Here is a 16,374-nt window from a genome sequence, read left to right on the forward strand (position 1 = left end):
CCATGGGATTCTCCAGGCAAGTTCAAAAGCAGTTGTCAGAATCTTTTTAATCCTTGAAAAATCAGTGGTTAAGGTCCCAGGAGAGTCTAGATCAGTATCAAACGCAGAGGGAAGAACATGGATACATGGTACTTTTCCACCCCTGTTAGAGGTACAAAAACAGACCCCCAGAAGGCAGTCAATAATTGTGAAATAATTTTGAATAGTGATAGGTGGTCACTAGACGTAATGTCGCGGTCATTTCATAATGTATAAAATTACTGGATCACTATGTTGTACATCTGAGACTAATACAATATTGTAAATCAATTATACTTCATTTAAAAAAAAGTACCAACTGACCCTCCCTTCACCATGCACCACCATACTGTTCACCTTGGTTTTCCTCTGAGAAGAAAGACCTCTCGTGGGTGGTGACTACGCGTCCTGTGCGTTTCCAGGGTGAGCTTCTTTTTGTGTATGTGTGTTTCACCAATAAAGAACTGTAAGGCGACTTTATCATCAAGGCAAAATGAAATCGTACAGACAACGTATTAATAAAATGAGGAATTGAAAACTACAGGTTTCAGAATCCATGGGCCAGCTCCTCTAAGTCATGCCTCAAACACAACCCCATCTTTTGGGGCTGGTTCTTTTAAGGGTCTCCAGAATTTGTCAGATTTGGGCTGTTTGAGATGCTCTGATACCTGGTACTGCCCCTTCTGGGTGACACCTCCCGTCCCTTTACTTCATGCACCTTGGGCACCCTACTCAGCCCTTTCTCTGCCCGGTCCCACCAGCCAGTCTCTGGGCTTCCTTTCGGAGGCATCATTGCCATCTCCTCCAAGAGCCACCCTTAGATAACCTCAGCCCCACAGCTTCAGCTTACACTTCTACCCCAAATGCCCCCAAATTTGTACCGGCATCTCAGATTTCTCTCTTGAGTTTTGAATTGTATTTTGACTTCCTTTTTAACATTTCCATCAGAAGATTTCCACCGAAGTACAAACCCAGCAGGTCCCAAAGGAGCATGCCGTTCCCCTCCCCGACGTGCATCTCAATTCCTGGCATGAGCACCTTTCCAGCCACTCTGACTCTGCCCTCTCCTCCCACAGGCTAGTGCTCCCCAGGCCACTGCAGCATCATGTCTGTCAGAAGCACCCTCTTTCTGTTCTCCAATCCCACTGTTATGGTCCATTTCAGAGCTCCATATTCTGCCCCCCGGCTCACTGGCATAGCTTGTTAGAGGTCTCTCTGCCTCTCTGTCATTCAATCCCCTCCCATCTGTCCACTGGGTAAGCTGTGATGGTTATGCTGCCACACCATCCCTGTGGTTCTCACAGTGTGGTCCAGGACCCAGGAGCATCAGCATCACCTGGGAACTCGTGGGAAACTCTCTGGCCCCACCCTAGACCTACCAGATCAGAAACTCTAGGGTGAGGCCCAGTAAATGTGTTTTAACAAGCCCTTTGGTGATTTGGATGCCAGCTAAGCTCTGAGAACCACTGCATTTGCCACTCCTCCCTAAGCATCCGCCTCAGATACAGGTGTTGTGGGCTGACAGCGAGTGGTCTGCTGGCAGCCTCCTCCAGGAATGCCTTGGCTGCACAGAGCTGCCCTCATACCCTTCCTGGACAGCTCACATCCAGCCGCTGAGAGAGGCCAGGGTCTGACGGCCTGGTCTTTGCTCTCCCATTGCTCGAGCTCTAAGAAAGAAGATGAATCATTTCTCTAGTGACAAGCACTATGGAGGAAACAAAACCACGCGAGGATGGAGCCCCCGGGAGGCCTACTCTAGATGTACAAGGTTCTAGGAATCATGCTGCTTTTAGTTACATGTTTACGCGTCTGCCTCTTCCCAGTAGTACGCCACAAGAGCAGGGACCGTCCCCAGGTTGCCTTTAGAAAGCCCACCTGGCAGAGCATGGTGCCCAGTGGTGCTCTATAACCATCAGCTGGTGAGCCAGGAAACTTCAGAGACATCACTATCCTCAAATCCAGGTATGAGAGACAAAAGGAGGAATTTCTTCTTGAGGCTATTTAAGTAACTGCTTTGATCTTAATCTGACTTTGAGTTTGCCTGGGAAGGGTTCTCTCTGGGATCTGGTCCTCAGTGACTTTTATCCATTCCCTTTTCAACACTGCCACGGATGGTGTTATCCTCAATAGGGGGACTTCACCCTGGATGAATCCCCATAGCCAGATGGTCTTGGCTGGTAGCCACCCTTGGGTAGGAAACGAAGCACTCTGGAAAATGCATGCAGAATTTATCGCCTCTAACTTTAGGAATCCAGCGAGGAAATGTACTTCCAGAGGGTCCAATTTCCTGCTGGGGAATCATTCACTTGCTGAGTGATCATTAGAGCTGAATCCAAGAGTCATTAAAAAGGAGAACAGCTCTCCAGTGTCCATCTGGTGCCTCACTGCTCTCCACATAGGCAGGCCTGAACCTGGCTGCTTGCCTGCATCTCTGAGGATGCACCCCAGGAACCTCTAGCTCTTAAAAAGCCCCTGAGGTGATTAGCCAACCAGCTCTACTGGAGAGCTCCAGCCTCTGAGGCCATGCTGTGCTGGGAAGAGCAATCTACAGACAGCCAGAAAGCTCATCTCTCCTGACCCTCACAGGTCAGGAGAGACACTGTTTTTCATGCACACCTCTCTCAAAGATGGGCTCTGGGTACAAAGCTTTGTGCTGGTTCAAGCGTGTGCATCAGTATCATCTGGGAACTTAAAACGCTATCAAAATTAGTGTCTGAGTCAGACCTGGCAAGTTGCATTTTAACATCCCTTCCAGGTGACTCTGATTCAAGTTTAAAAAGCTGGTGTTATGGAATGAAGGAAATACATTTTCCTTTTCTTTGTTTTATATTTAAAAGTCTTTCCCTTACAGGTAAATTCTGGAAGATAAGGAACCATGATTCCTGAAACTTATGGGTCACCTGTATTTTGTAGATCTGAAGCCTTGCCCTTGATGTTTCTCTCAGCCCTCAGAGTAGATGATCCTTCTACTTATTAGTACATAAGTATTTCTTATGTTACTGGGGACAATTAATAATATAAGGGGGGCTTCCCTGGTGGCTCAGAGGTAGAGAAATCTGCCTGCAAGGCAGGAGATGCAGGAGACCTAGGTTCGATCCCTGGGTTGTGAAGATCCCCTGCAGGAAGAAATGGCAGCCCACTTCAGTATTCTTGACTGAAAAATTCCATGGACAGAGGAGCCTGGCAGGCTACAGTCCATGGGGCTGCAAAGAGTCGGACATGACTGTATCAACACACATACACAATAAAATAAGGGACCAAGGCGAACAGTGTTTACGGCTGAAAGCATTCTATGCCTCAATTTTCATGATCAGCTTTGGGTAGCAGGTAGGTATTTTCTTCTATTTCTAGAACTTAAAAAAGAATTGCCACAATTAAAAATGAAATTAAAAAAAAAGGCAAGAAAAAAACTGCCAGCTTGATAACTTAGCTGACTGCTTGCACTAAGAGTTCACAGCAAATATAAGGAGGAGAGCACCTTTAAATCCTTGCTACTCAGGGTGTGGTCCATGGACCAGTAGCATCAAGCTCACCTGGGAGTCTGTTAGAAATGCAAGCTCTCAGGCCCACCCACGCCAGTGCCCTGGAATCTGCGCTGTCACAGGATCCCAGGCTGCAAGTTCGGCAAGCTTTGAGAAGCCTACTCCAACAGCCCCCTTGTTTGGTCCACACCATTCCTATTATCCCACCAACAGATCACACTACCAGCTATTCAGGAGGAAGGTGCAGCCCAGAAATGTTAGGCCCAGACATAAGTGAGTTGAATGCGAGATTCCACAGCTGACAGGGTTTAGAGGGAGGTGTGAACTGAGGTCTGTCTCCTAATGCACCACCTCCTGGTCAGAACAGGTGGACCATGTGGGGCTGGACACGATGCAAGGGGTGGGGCCAGCCGGCCTTTACCGATCCTTAGATTCTTTCTCCTGAACATTTCAAAGGGAAACAAAAGCACCCTCTGAGAGCCCTCAACCTGAACTCTGCCCAAAGTTGATTTAAAAAAAAAAAAAAAAGAACAGCTGGTTCTCAAATTTTCTGCTTCGTCCACACACCAGAAGGAAGAAAATATACTTTAAGCAAAAGTGGCTCCCAAGGGCAGAATGGGTGGAAATGGAAGGGGCAAAGTGGGTATGATTGGAAAAAAGCCTCCCAGGTAACTGCACAGATCTGCACAATCTCAACACAGGGCCCTAGCCCACACCTGTGTTTCTAAAGTCCCAGGGGCTAACCCATCACCTGTATTCAGCAGAATTACACCAGCTCTCATTTTAGACCACAGGTTTGCCCACCCCACCCTGACTGAGTTGGAATCTGAGGTTACGGCCAAGCTGTGCACTCTCAAGTTCCCCAATTTTAAACTATAGCTTGAGAAGTTCAGAGGAAGATAGATAATTATTGCTTTCGAACTTGGTCTTTGCATTTTTAATACCTGTGGTCAGAAAAGACAACTTGTATTGTTCAAAACAAATAAATACCATTTCAGCTCTCCTACTCTGCCCCGTGTAAGCATCTGACTGAGGCCCTTTGCAGATCACCCTGTGAGATAAAGGCACGGAGGGAGCCCAGCCACCGTATATACACAGGCATATAACGGACATTTGTTGAATGAATGAGTAAAGGCATGTCTCCTGGGGATCCCACCTTAGGTTTTTCTGTCCCAGGATAAATTACAAGAACCCGCCAAATGGGCTGGACTTGTTTCTTGAGCTTCAGACCAATTAGGGGATAATATCAGTCTTTAGTATGTGCCCCACAGTCGGCTACTCAGATGCAGAACTTGATTGTCAAGGCCAAATTCACCCCACTCTCTGCTTCAGCTTGTCAACAGAGAGCCTAAGTCAGACCTTTAAACTGCAATCTACAAGATGCCAAGTTGCTGGCATTCAGAAATGTCAAGTCCTAAAAGACAGGACTCCTTTGGCTGTGCTTAGGATGTGCTGCACACATCAGGTCTGTCTGGACCAGCTGACTGTTCATCTCTGCAGAGACAAGAGGGTCCAAGGCTTGACACCAAACTCTTTCTTGGTTGGTGGACTTTTGGACTTCGTTTATCCCTTCTACCCTTCTCCCTTTCTGAAATGAATACTCCTGGTTCATCTGGTCCTGACCAGTAAATAACAATGGGAAAGGGGTCCAACCTCACTAAGTGCCTTGTGCAGCCACCACCAAGCTCCGCGGTCCCTTCATCTTCCCCGTCCAGTTAAGGTGAAATGAAACCTGGGGCTCTGGGAGCCAGTTACTAAGATGCTCTGCTAGTGCTGACCATACAGTCAGCTGGAGACAGACTGTCAGGAGGACAGACAGGTTTCAAAGCAAATTCCAGATGGCTGCCCTTCTCCTGCTTCCTGGATGGGCAGTAGGGGTATGTTTTCATTTGGAATCTGCAGGGCCAGAGTTCCAGATGAAGCTGTTTCACTGAGTTGGCTATTTCGGTTGCTCTTCTGATTCTAGAGGTGACGTCTCTTTGACTGCTAGCTTTCCAGTTGTTACCCACCCATTCCCTCTGTGCACTCAGCAGCAGCTCGTGGAAACAACACACTGTGTGGACGGAGAGGCACTGTTGCCTTAAGAGGATGAATGGCCATCATAGATGAAAGCAGCCCTGTCTTATCTGTTTTTTAATGACAAAAAAATGTTTTTGGTTGCACCACTTGGCATGTGGGATCCTAGTTCCCCAAACAGGGACTGAACTGTGCCCCCTTACGTTGGAAGCATGGGGTCTTAACCACTGGACCACCAGGGAAGTCCCAGCAGCCCTGTCTTAAGCCAGGTGAGGTCAAGAGACTCAACTTTCTTTCATTTGAGTACTACCAGGACACAGACAACATTTTTTTTTTTTTGAAATGTTAACAGTAAGCAAGGGCTTAGCTTTGCCAGGATCATCAAGCACATGTATGTTATGGGCAACATTAGAAGCCAGCAGATCTCTGGGTATCTGTCAGTGATCACATGGAGAGTGAAACCACGGAATGGTTAGGGTCCTTAAAATGTCAATATACTCTCAAAGAACACCAAGCCGTGCAAAAGCTGAATAACATCTGCATGCATGTTAAGTTGCTTTAATCATGTCCAACTCTTTGTGACCCCATGGACTGTAGCCCACCAGGCTCCTCTGTCCATGGGATTCTCCAGGCAAGAATACTGGAGTGAGTTGCCATTTCCTCCTCCAGGGGATCTTCCAGACCCAGGGATCAAACCTGTGTCTGTCTCCTGCATTGGCAGGCATGTTCTTTACCACTAGCACCACCTGGGAAGTATTAATCATGCTTGGCCTTCTAACAATAAGCCAATTACAAAGTTTTCTGGGCATATTTAGACTTTCAGATGTTGATACTTTGTAAGGCCATACTGCCTATGGGGCGGCAATGCACTCATTTATTGCTCTGTCCTAATAAGTGCTAAGTGCCTTAACCATCTTAAAGGTCTTGGCCTCCTCTCCTCAGAGCAGGGCACACAGGCAAAATGTAACATGGACACAGAGCCAGGGCAAAAAGTGTCACTCCCCTCCTTTCCCAATCTCTATGGAAGAGAAAGAGATCATTCCCACAGAGCCGTGATGAGGTGTAGTCACCTCTGTTCAAACGCAAACTCAGGCATGTATGCCAGAGGGGAGACAGGTGCAAGGTATACCAGAGAGCCACGGCTTTGGGGCCCCCAGGATCGCTCGGAGCCCCTCACCCAACACTGCTGCCACACTGGGTGCGTCCGGGAGCCTTTCCCAAGGGCCCGGGTGTCTGTGGAGGGAGAGAGCGCGGCCACTCCTCTGCCCCTGGGGGCTCACTGAACAACAACCATGTTCGAAAATTGAAAGAAAGAAATGGGCTCGTTTCCTTGTAGCTTTGGAAGGGCACTTCAAGTTCTAACACTGCATGGTTCTAGAACGCTAGGAGAAGAGGCAAAGAGGAAGGTGTGGGAAGAGAAGTGTAAGACTGAAAGAGAAAATACAGTGTTCTGCGAAACATTAAAACTCCTTTCTCCCTCTTTCTCTGTGGTAATCGCCCCATGAAGTCCATAAAGGAGCGGACTGTTCTGACAGCACATCAGGTGAACTTTCCAAAGGCTTTCTCCCAAACATGGAGCAGATCCCACTCCTTTGAAAAAGAGCATCAGCCCTCCTTAATGTGCCCTGAGTCCCACCTGGAGATCCCTTGCTAAACTGCCTAACTAAGAGCTTACATTTCCTAGGCAGTCATTCTAATAGGTTTAAGCTTGGACACATCCATCAATTGTAAGAAAACATAGGTGGCCAGTAATTCCCGACCAGTTAGCTCTGACTCCTGTGAAAAAGAGAGCCAGAGGCCAAGGAAGGGCGGGCAAGGGATGAGGACCAGCATTTACTAAGTGCAGCGATTAGGCACTGTTCACACATTATCACATCTGATCCCAATGACAATCCTGCGAGGCAGTTAATAATGCTCTCATCTGACACGTGAGGAAAGCAGGGCTTAGAGAGGGACCACAGCAAGGTCACCCACTGCCGGCGAGTGGGATCAAGTCCAGCGTAGCCAACTCGAAGGCTCAATTGCACTTCGCTTAGGAGCGAAGTCTCAGGAAACACGAATTAGACCAACTGCCCTGTGAGATGATGTGTGTGTACTGCACCACGTGTGTTCCAAATTTGGGATCCTCTGGAACTAAAAGCTGCACCACCACCACCACACCGCTACTGTCCACTTCCTCACCGATGCTCCAGGTTACCTGGGGACACCGCCCTCCCAGGGAGGTCAACACATCAGAACTACAGCCTTCCTCCCGGTAGGACACACAGCCAAGCGTTCAGAGCTTCGTGGGGCAGCCCCTGCCCTAAAGGCTCAGGCCCGTCCTTCTCCATCCATCCAGAGAAGCAGTGGGCTTACCGCCCTTGCATCACTTGGCCCGCGAGCCCCTACTCGGTCAGCTCCATGAACATGCTCTTCCTAGGGACCCAAAAGGATTCTGGAGGACTGTTCATCCTTGTTTAAACACTCCTATCATGCTGAGGAAGACACAAAGCAAACAGGGACGCATTCCCTCTGCCTCCATAACCAGTTCATCACCAGCTGCTTCTTCAGAGTCAAGGGGAGGGATACCCACATGCACTCCTGTCACAGAGTGGCTGCTGGTTCTGGTAGCCTCTCCTCCATGCTCCCAGGAGCTCCTCAGCATATGTTTCCTGGACAAGACGGTTAAAAATAAGCACAGGGGGAGGGAGGGTACTTTGCAAGGCAGTTAGATTTTTTTTTTTTTGGCAAGGGAAATTATAAAATGGAGACTAAGAGAAAGCTGAAGATTCCTGGAGATGAAGGCAGGTTAGGATGGGGAGTGAGAGGCACAGGGCCTGGGGCATGGGGCCCTCCTATGGGGATTTTATACTCCTATGTTGCTGCCTCCGTGCTTGTCATCACCTCATCACCCCTTGTTTCCACCCTTCAGGGATGCTTCCAAAGGTTCTTTTCTTCTCTAAAGCTCTTTGGATGCTAAGACTCTTAATCTGAGATGGGAGTTAAGATTGTACTAGTAATTCTGTGGCTTTTTCCCCTCCTTCTCTTTAAATGGAGGCTTATGCTCTGGTATCAGCAAACACAAGCTCATTATAGGACAATTTGTAAATTAGAGAAACAAAGAAAAATTTAAGCAGAATATCACTGTGCAAAGACAACCACTGCTAACACTTTTGGTGGATTCCCTTCTAGGATGTTTCCTATGCGTTTAAGCATCTGCCTGCAATGCGGGAGATCTGAGTTTGATCCCTGGGTGGGGAAGATCCCCTGGAGAAGGAAATGGCAGCCCACTCCAGTATTCTTGCCTGGAGAATCCCATGGATGGAGGAGCCTGTTGGGCTACAAAGAGTCAGGCACGATTGTGCGACTTCACTTTCATTTTCATAGCTGATTATTCATAAGGACACACACGGTTTTGTTCTAATGGTGCCACAGTATTACACACTCTTCCAAACTCTCTTCACGCACCATCTAACACACTCTCATATGGACACAGCATGCTAACCGTGGTGGATGTTTCGCAGGCTGGGAGGAATTTCTGCTATTTAGGGGCTCGTTTCAATTCATTTCATTATAAACATCCTAAAATCACCTACTATGGTAGCAATAAAACCTCACCATTCTATCCTGTGCTATACTTAAATCACTCAGTAGTGTCTGACTCTTTGCAACCCCATGGACTGTAGCCCGCCAGGCTCTTCTGTCCATGGGGATTTTCCAGGCAAGAATACTAGACTGGGTAACCATGCCCTCCTCCAGGGATTGAAACCAGGTCTCCGCATTGCAGGCAGATTCTTTACCATCTGAGCCACCAGGAAAGCCCAAGAATACTGGAGTGGGTAGCTGATCCCTTCTCCAGGGGAACTTCCCAACCCAGAATCGAACCAGGGTCTCCTCCATTGCAGGTGGATTCTTTACCAGCTGAGCTACCAGGGAAGCTCCCCATTCTACCCTACGTGCTCACATTACTTATATCCACATGTCTAAAAAAGATCCCAAGTAAGTTAGTTTAAAATCATAATGTCTTTGTTTTTGAAGGTAAATCAGGAGGCTTTTTTTTTCATGTACATGCTTGTGATAAACAGATGGCAGCTCAGGGGCCTGGGAGAGAAGACCACAGACATTAAGCCCCTGAACTGTGCGATCAGAAAGGAAGCAATAGACTGTTTCTTACATCTCTGACTGACAGAAGAGGTGGGAGTTTTCCTAAGCAGTTTCTTTCATCTGCAGATAAACCAGTCTCACCTTTATTTTTTCCCCTCAAGCTTTGTTTTAATGTCTCTTTAGAGAATTTGTCCTGACATCAACCTGTCAGGACCCTCAGGTACAAAGGGCCAGCAAATCACAAGCCAGAATTCAGTGGGAATGTCCACTGTTCACTGTGGGGCCTTTAACAAAACTGTCCAGACTCAGGACAGCACCCGCAACTCCTTCAGTGGAGGAGTCCTTCCCACATTCTCAGTGTTTAAGTGGGTCACGTTCATTAGTTAAGGGTGAGAGTCTGAAGAACACAAACTCTGGAGAAAGGCTGGCAGGACCTAAACTTTGGCTCTGCCACTTAAAAAGAGTTTTGACTTTGGGCAAATGGCCCCCTTGCTCAGACCTCAGTTTCCTCGTCCATAACAAGAAATCACTCGGGCCTCATGAGTCAGATATTTCTAAAACGGGGTGCACAGGGCTTGGCACACAGCAAGTCCCGTCTGTTCCTGCAGTGGTCATACAGACTGGGCCCTCTCTCCGTACAGGGCCACAGACAGGGGATCCTCGCCCTTGACTCTCCACGCCTGGCAGCAGCATTCCCCAAACACACCAGCTGGGGACGTGGGCAGGAGGAGGGGTTGTGGCCAAGCGCCGCCACACTGCACACCAGAGGCTAGAGCGGCCCAAACTCAGATACAGGAGGAGAGATGGGACACCACAGTGTTAATATTCTTCTCTGGTGAAGAAGAGAATGGATTCATCCAATCGTTCAGTAAAAATGTAACTAGCACTAAGCACATGGGCACCTTGAGGTGGGCTCTGGAGCTTTAATGGGAGCAAAGGAGTTGTGGTTCCCTGCCCCTCAGAGCTTACAGTCTGGAGATGAGGGGTGTGGGGATAGCAGTGTAGGTACAGCTATTTATTTTTTTAATTAAAATTTTAAAAAAATTATTTTTAAAAGTTATACTAATTATACTTTTATTGAGATTATTTCAGGGCCTTGTATGTAACACATATGAATTTATTTCATTCTTGCAACAGCCTTCTAAGGTAGGTATTATTATGACCCTGTTTGATGGATGAGAAAACAGAGGCACAGAGAGGTTAACCAGCTTGCCCAAGATCACACCGCCAATAGGGACAGAGCCAGCATTTGAACCCAGGTAGTCTGGCTCCAGAACCCAGGTTCTGCATGACAGAAGTTGCCTTCTGTCACTGTAGGCAGTTATGAATCAATAATCATCCAAATATAAAAATGCAGCTAGAACTTGTGCTGCAAAGAAACGGTTAGGAGCCTGTGGGCCTCCATGATGCTAGCAGTGGGGATGGAGGTGAGTTTGACTGAGTCAGGGAAGGCTTCTCTGAAGAGGTGAGGCTTGTGCTGGGAATTCCAAGATGAGAAGGCATTAATTAGGCAAAGAGGAGAGGCGAGCATTCCAGGCAACAGGGATAGCACGTGCCAAGAGCTCTGGTGGGGCAGAGCAGGGAGAGTTTATAGGACAGAAAGATCAGTGTGTCTGCAGCCCAGATGGGGAGGGGCAGAAGAGTTGAGATGAGCCTAAAGGAATCGTTAGACACCTGGCCATGGCAGGACCCTGCGGGCCTGAAAGGAGCTTCCTCCCTACCCTCTGAGCAATCCTAAAATCAGTGAAGGGCATGAAGAACAGATCTGCATTTGACAAGGACATAGGGCTGCAGTGTAGAGTCAGGCTGGAGAAGGGCCAGACCAGGTAAGTAGTGCAGCAAGAGACGAAGGTGGCCTGACAACAGGAGAAAAGTAAAGTGAAAGGGGGCTCAGTCGTATCTGACTCTTTGCGACCCCATAGGACTGTAGCCTGCCAGGCTCCTCTGTCCATGGAATTCTCCAGGCCAGAATACTGGAGTGGGTAACCGTTCCCTTCTCCAGGGGATCTTCCCAACCCAGGTCTTCTGCATTGCAGGTAGATTCTTTACCTGCTGAGCCACCAGGGAAGCCCAAGAATACTGGAGCGGGTAGCCTATCTCTTCTCCAGAGGATCTTCCCAACCCAGGAATCGAACCAGGGTCTCCTGAATTATAGGCAGAGTCTTTACCAGCTGAGCTACCAGAGAAGCCCAGCTAACGGGAGAGCAGTGGACAAATCAGAGATAACTAGAAGGTAGCACAACTAGGATCAAAAGAATGAAAATGAACTGGTATGTGAATTTCACTCCAGCACTACTCACAGAGCTAAAAGACAGAAACGACTCAAGTGCCCACCACTTGAAGAACAGATAAACAAGTGTGCTATTTCCATATGTCGAAACAGTACTGAACTACCCCTTAAATCGGAGAAGGCGATGGCACCCCACTCCAGTACTCTTGCCTGGAAAACCCCATGGATGGAGGAGCCTGGTGGGCTGCAGTCCATGGGGTCGCTAAGAGTCGGACACGACTGAGCAACTTCCCTTTCGCTTTTCACTTTCATGCATTGGAGAAGGAAATGGCAACCCACTCCAGTGTTCTTGCCTGGAGAATCCCAGAGACAGGGGAGCCTGGTGGGCTGCCATCTATGGGGTTGCACAGAGTCGGACATGACTGAAGCGACTTAGCAGCAGCAGCAGCAGCAGCAGTCTAGGTACAGCTGTGACGTTGGGCTGTCCCTGGATCAGGTGGGGAGCAGGAACACTGCACTGGGGAGGTTGCCTCTAGACAGGGTTACCCCAGCCTTCTCTCCACGTGGTTATAATGCACGTGGGAGAGACCTGCACAGCCTGGTAATTCTTGGACTATAGAAGCCTTGCTGAAGCTTAGAAAAAAAAAAAGACAGTTTTAGGGCAAATAAAATAAGTCCTCTGTCCCAAATTAGACACCACACCTGTGAGTAATGATTTAAACTAATTATTCTAAGCGGAAGCAGTTCTGAAAATAGGAGAGTTTTGGAGGATTTTTGCAGCTATTTTAGAAGTGTGCAAGAGAACTGCAGGCGGAGTTATGTACCCCATGTCACAGCAGAAACCCTGGGATGGTCATGCCATGGCTTGCACCAAATATGCCATTCCACAGATCCTAATGTTTTTACATGGCTGGAGAAACATGCCAACAATGAAGGTGGATGGCATAGAGTTTCAGTTGGTACTTCCTACTGACACACTGAACCAAAAATTCAACAGGAAACATCAACCATATATATTACAACATTTTACTTGTAAAGCAAAAAGGCATCTTCATCAAGCAGATGTTAACACTTCCTAAGACAAACCATGGTGACTTAGCCAACCACAGTTCTTTCTCTTCTTGAGTCTTCTTTCCTCTTTGACATTTTCAAGTGAACAGGCTCAAAGAATAAGATGGGTATAGATGGAGGAAGGACGGTCTCTAAGCACCAACAAATCATCCCACAGCACAACTGATTACTGACAGCATTTGTATTCATTAGCAAGAGAAAGGGTAGGGGCAGAGGGGAAGAAAGGCGACATAAAAGGGTGGGAAACGACTGTGTAGGTATTTAAATCCTCAGAAAAGCATGGAAGAGCAGAACAAAGCTGGCGCCTTACATCAGTACCCCATCCCTAACCTCCCACACGAACACCTACATATTTTTTAAAACCCCAAGGATACATTTTCTCAATCCATAAACACTAAAGACTAGATCTCTCTTAGACTCACTCTACGGCAAGGCTCCAGCACTTCCTATATGTGTTTCTGTGAAGAACGCAGAGTTATTTAGGAACTGTCACATTAAACAGAATTAGTACTTATGGACCCTCAGGGAGACTGCTCTGGTGGCCATTTTTCTTATAAAATGCCAGCCTCCAGCTATATTCTAAATGGTGTTTATGCAGCCTCCCATCCTCAAGAGCAATAATCATAAAGACTTCAAAGCTGTGGGTGAGAGTATTACAGATTCATGACTTGTTTTATTTTGATTTGCATTATGCCAAATTCTAGTCTCTAAAGCCTGCATATTTCCTATTTCATTTCAGGGCAAACCACATAGATTTGATTGATCTTTTCTGTGTGGGCAGCCAGGGATAGAAAGACCTACAATTTTTCACTCCCAGACACTTTATGGCAGCAAGAACTATAGGCGGAAGTTCGCGAAACAGCGTTTCATCTTAGAGAATGTTCTGAGACTCCTTGATTCTCAATTTTCTGTGCTAATGGGGGGAATGGAGAGACAGACCCCAAACTATCTTTCAGTTAACCTCCTTTCTCATCACGTCTTTGGCCAAAGGAAATTAAAATTAGCCAAACTGCCTGATGTTACTTTCACAGGCTTTTCAGTTCAGTTGCTCAGTTGTGTCCGACTCTTTGCGAACCCATGAAATGTAGCACACCAGGCCTCCCTGTCCATCACCAACTCCCGGAGTTCACTCAAACTCATGTCCATCGAGTCGGTGATACCATCCAGCCCATCTCATCCTCTGTTGTCCCCTTCTCCTCCTGCCCCCAATCCCTCCCAGCATCAGAGTCTTTTCCAATGAGTCAACTCTTTGCATGAGGTGGCCAAAGTACTGGAGTTTCAGCTTCAGCATCAGTCCTTCCAATGAACACCCAGGACTGAGCTCCTTCAGAATGGCCTGGTTGGATCTCCTTGCAGTCCAGGCTCCCTTTAAATTACTGGAAGTGGGTGGAGTGAAAGCTAACAGGACACAGGGGAGTGTCACAGAGATCAAGCTGCACCCAGGCGGGGGAGGCGGGGGCCACGTGGACACCAGGACCGTGCCCTGCAGGCACAACGATGGATGCCTTTACTGGCACGCTTGCTGCATGCCAAGCACCACTGCTGGCTTTTCACACACACCATGGGATGCCACCATACCATGGCTCTGCGAGGGAGGAGTATCCTTGCTCAAGAAAGGAGGAATATAGGGCTAGAGGGGTTAAGATCACCCATAGGGCAAACGGCTGAGCCAGGATCCAAGTCCACGTCCATGAATGGATTTGGAAGCTACTCGGCTTCCAGATGAAGCAACTACAGGCAGGGCAGTACAAGGGTCAAGCTTGCATTTCAGGAGGGTTACTCTGGTAACCATACAAATGAAGGACTGAGACAAAAATTAGAGACCAAGTAGTAATTGCATATGATTTAACTTTTCTCTCCACATTCACATTTTTTAGAAATTTCACTTTTCTAGAAAGTTGTATTATAAATATCAATTAAAATTGGCTTGAACTTTATCAATACAGCACATGTGTAAGTGCACACACACATATACTTTTCTCTTCATAAATAAAAGGTGATTAAGTGCTGTTACTAAATAAATTAAGCACCAAAACGACATTTAAAAATGTCCCTGCCACATCTTAACATGAAGGCTAAAAATAAGTGTTACTTCTTCCTCTCTTATTCACAAATACAGCCAAGCAAGCTAAGTGTATAACAAGGATGTCTGGGTGATGAGGAAGAAAATGAACAATCAATACACAGCAATTTATTTTCTAACTAGAGGTTTCAGCCAGATGGAGAGAGGGAGTGAGACAAAGTACATCTGATAGAGAAGATCAGCAGTAATGTAAAACTACTGTCTCATGATTTCATAATAAAAAAAGCAGGAGGGAAGACTCTAGCACCCACACCCCCACTCAACCTCAGAGCTGGTGCAAATTTGGGAATTCAGGCAAAACCCCAGAAATTGTTACCTTCCCTTCCAGGTTCAGCCCTTCAGCTTATAAATGGTGGGGACTTTGTTTTAGTCCTGAGTACTTCTGGTCCCTCTGGATCCCTGGAGCTGGATGTATCAGGAAGATGCTCTGTGACCCAATAGTGTTTCTACAGACCACTGAAATCTGGTGACTGATCACTTGTGTAGGAAGCCACTAACCAGTACCTAGGAGGGCAGGTACTTTTAGAGTAACTCATACATGGGGTGCTGCTTTGTTTCCTCTGGCTGTCTTCTTCCAACCTAATTAATTCTGCATATGAAAATAAGCCTGCATTAAGGTTAGTGGGGACAGACCCAGGGCAAGAGAAGACATGGTGTGGCAACACTGAGTGTGGTGAGGAAACGAGTCTAGAATCTAGTAAGGGGTCTTGGATTATTCTCATAAGGGATATCTGTATGTTGTTCTGAATTTCTACAAAGATAGATCAACATCTCTAAAGGTGGGCTGGATGCTTTCCCAGAAGTTTGAAGTCCGGTTAAGGTCCAAACTCACCATTTCAATGTCTCCCAAAGGTTCACAAAAAATATTTTATCAACTGTAGGAAGCACTCATTCTAAGTGGGTAGTTAACAATTTGATAGATCTCTCCACTGAATTAATTCTGGCAAAGCTGGCCTTAATGACCAACTCAATCAGGATGATTTTACCTACTGAGAACATTCAGCATAAATCTTTTTAGCAACTGAGCCAAAGAGTTTCACTTGCCTGCCCTTCTGTTTCATTTAAAATTCCCAACTGGCTTACACATTACTGAATCAAAGTCGTGCTCTCAAGAAATGAATGAATGAATCATTCACAAAACATCTCAGAATTCTCTAAAACAGTGAATTGAAAGTTCTCTCAGTACCAACTCATGGTTAGCATTTCCTGATAACAGAAGCATTTGAGGGTGGGCCAAATAAAATAGGAAATTGCATATAACTCCTGTCATCATGGCTATGTGAGTGTTTGTATAAGATGATGGCTACATGCAACAATTTTGAGGGGGATGCAATGAGTTGGGCATATTTTCTTACTGTTGAAAAGCAAAAAAGAGTTAAGACACTAATGAG

At 46.8% G+C, this 16,374-nt stretch overlaps 1 protein-coding gene across 2 annotated transcripts in view; it reads right to left on the bottom strand.

Moving 5' to 3' along the window:
• EEPD1 (endonuclease/exonuclease/phosphatase family domain containing 1) overlaps positions 1–16,374 on the bottom strand; it is a 127,144-nt gene that overhangs the window by 15,605 nt on the left and 95,165 nt on the right. The window lies entirely within an intron of this gene.

Source organism: Bubalus bubalis, chromosome 8 (genome assembly GCF_019923935.1).
Source record: "Bubalus bubalis isolate 160015118507 breed Murrah chromosome 8, NDDB_SH_1, whole genome shotgun sequence".
In the NCBI taxonomy this organism is placed as follows: domain Eukaryota; kingdom Metazoa; phylum Chordata; class Mammalia; order Artiodactyla; family Bovidae; genus Bubalus; species Bubalus bubalis.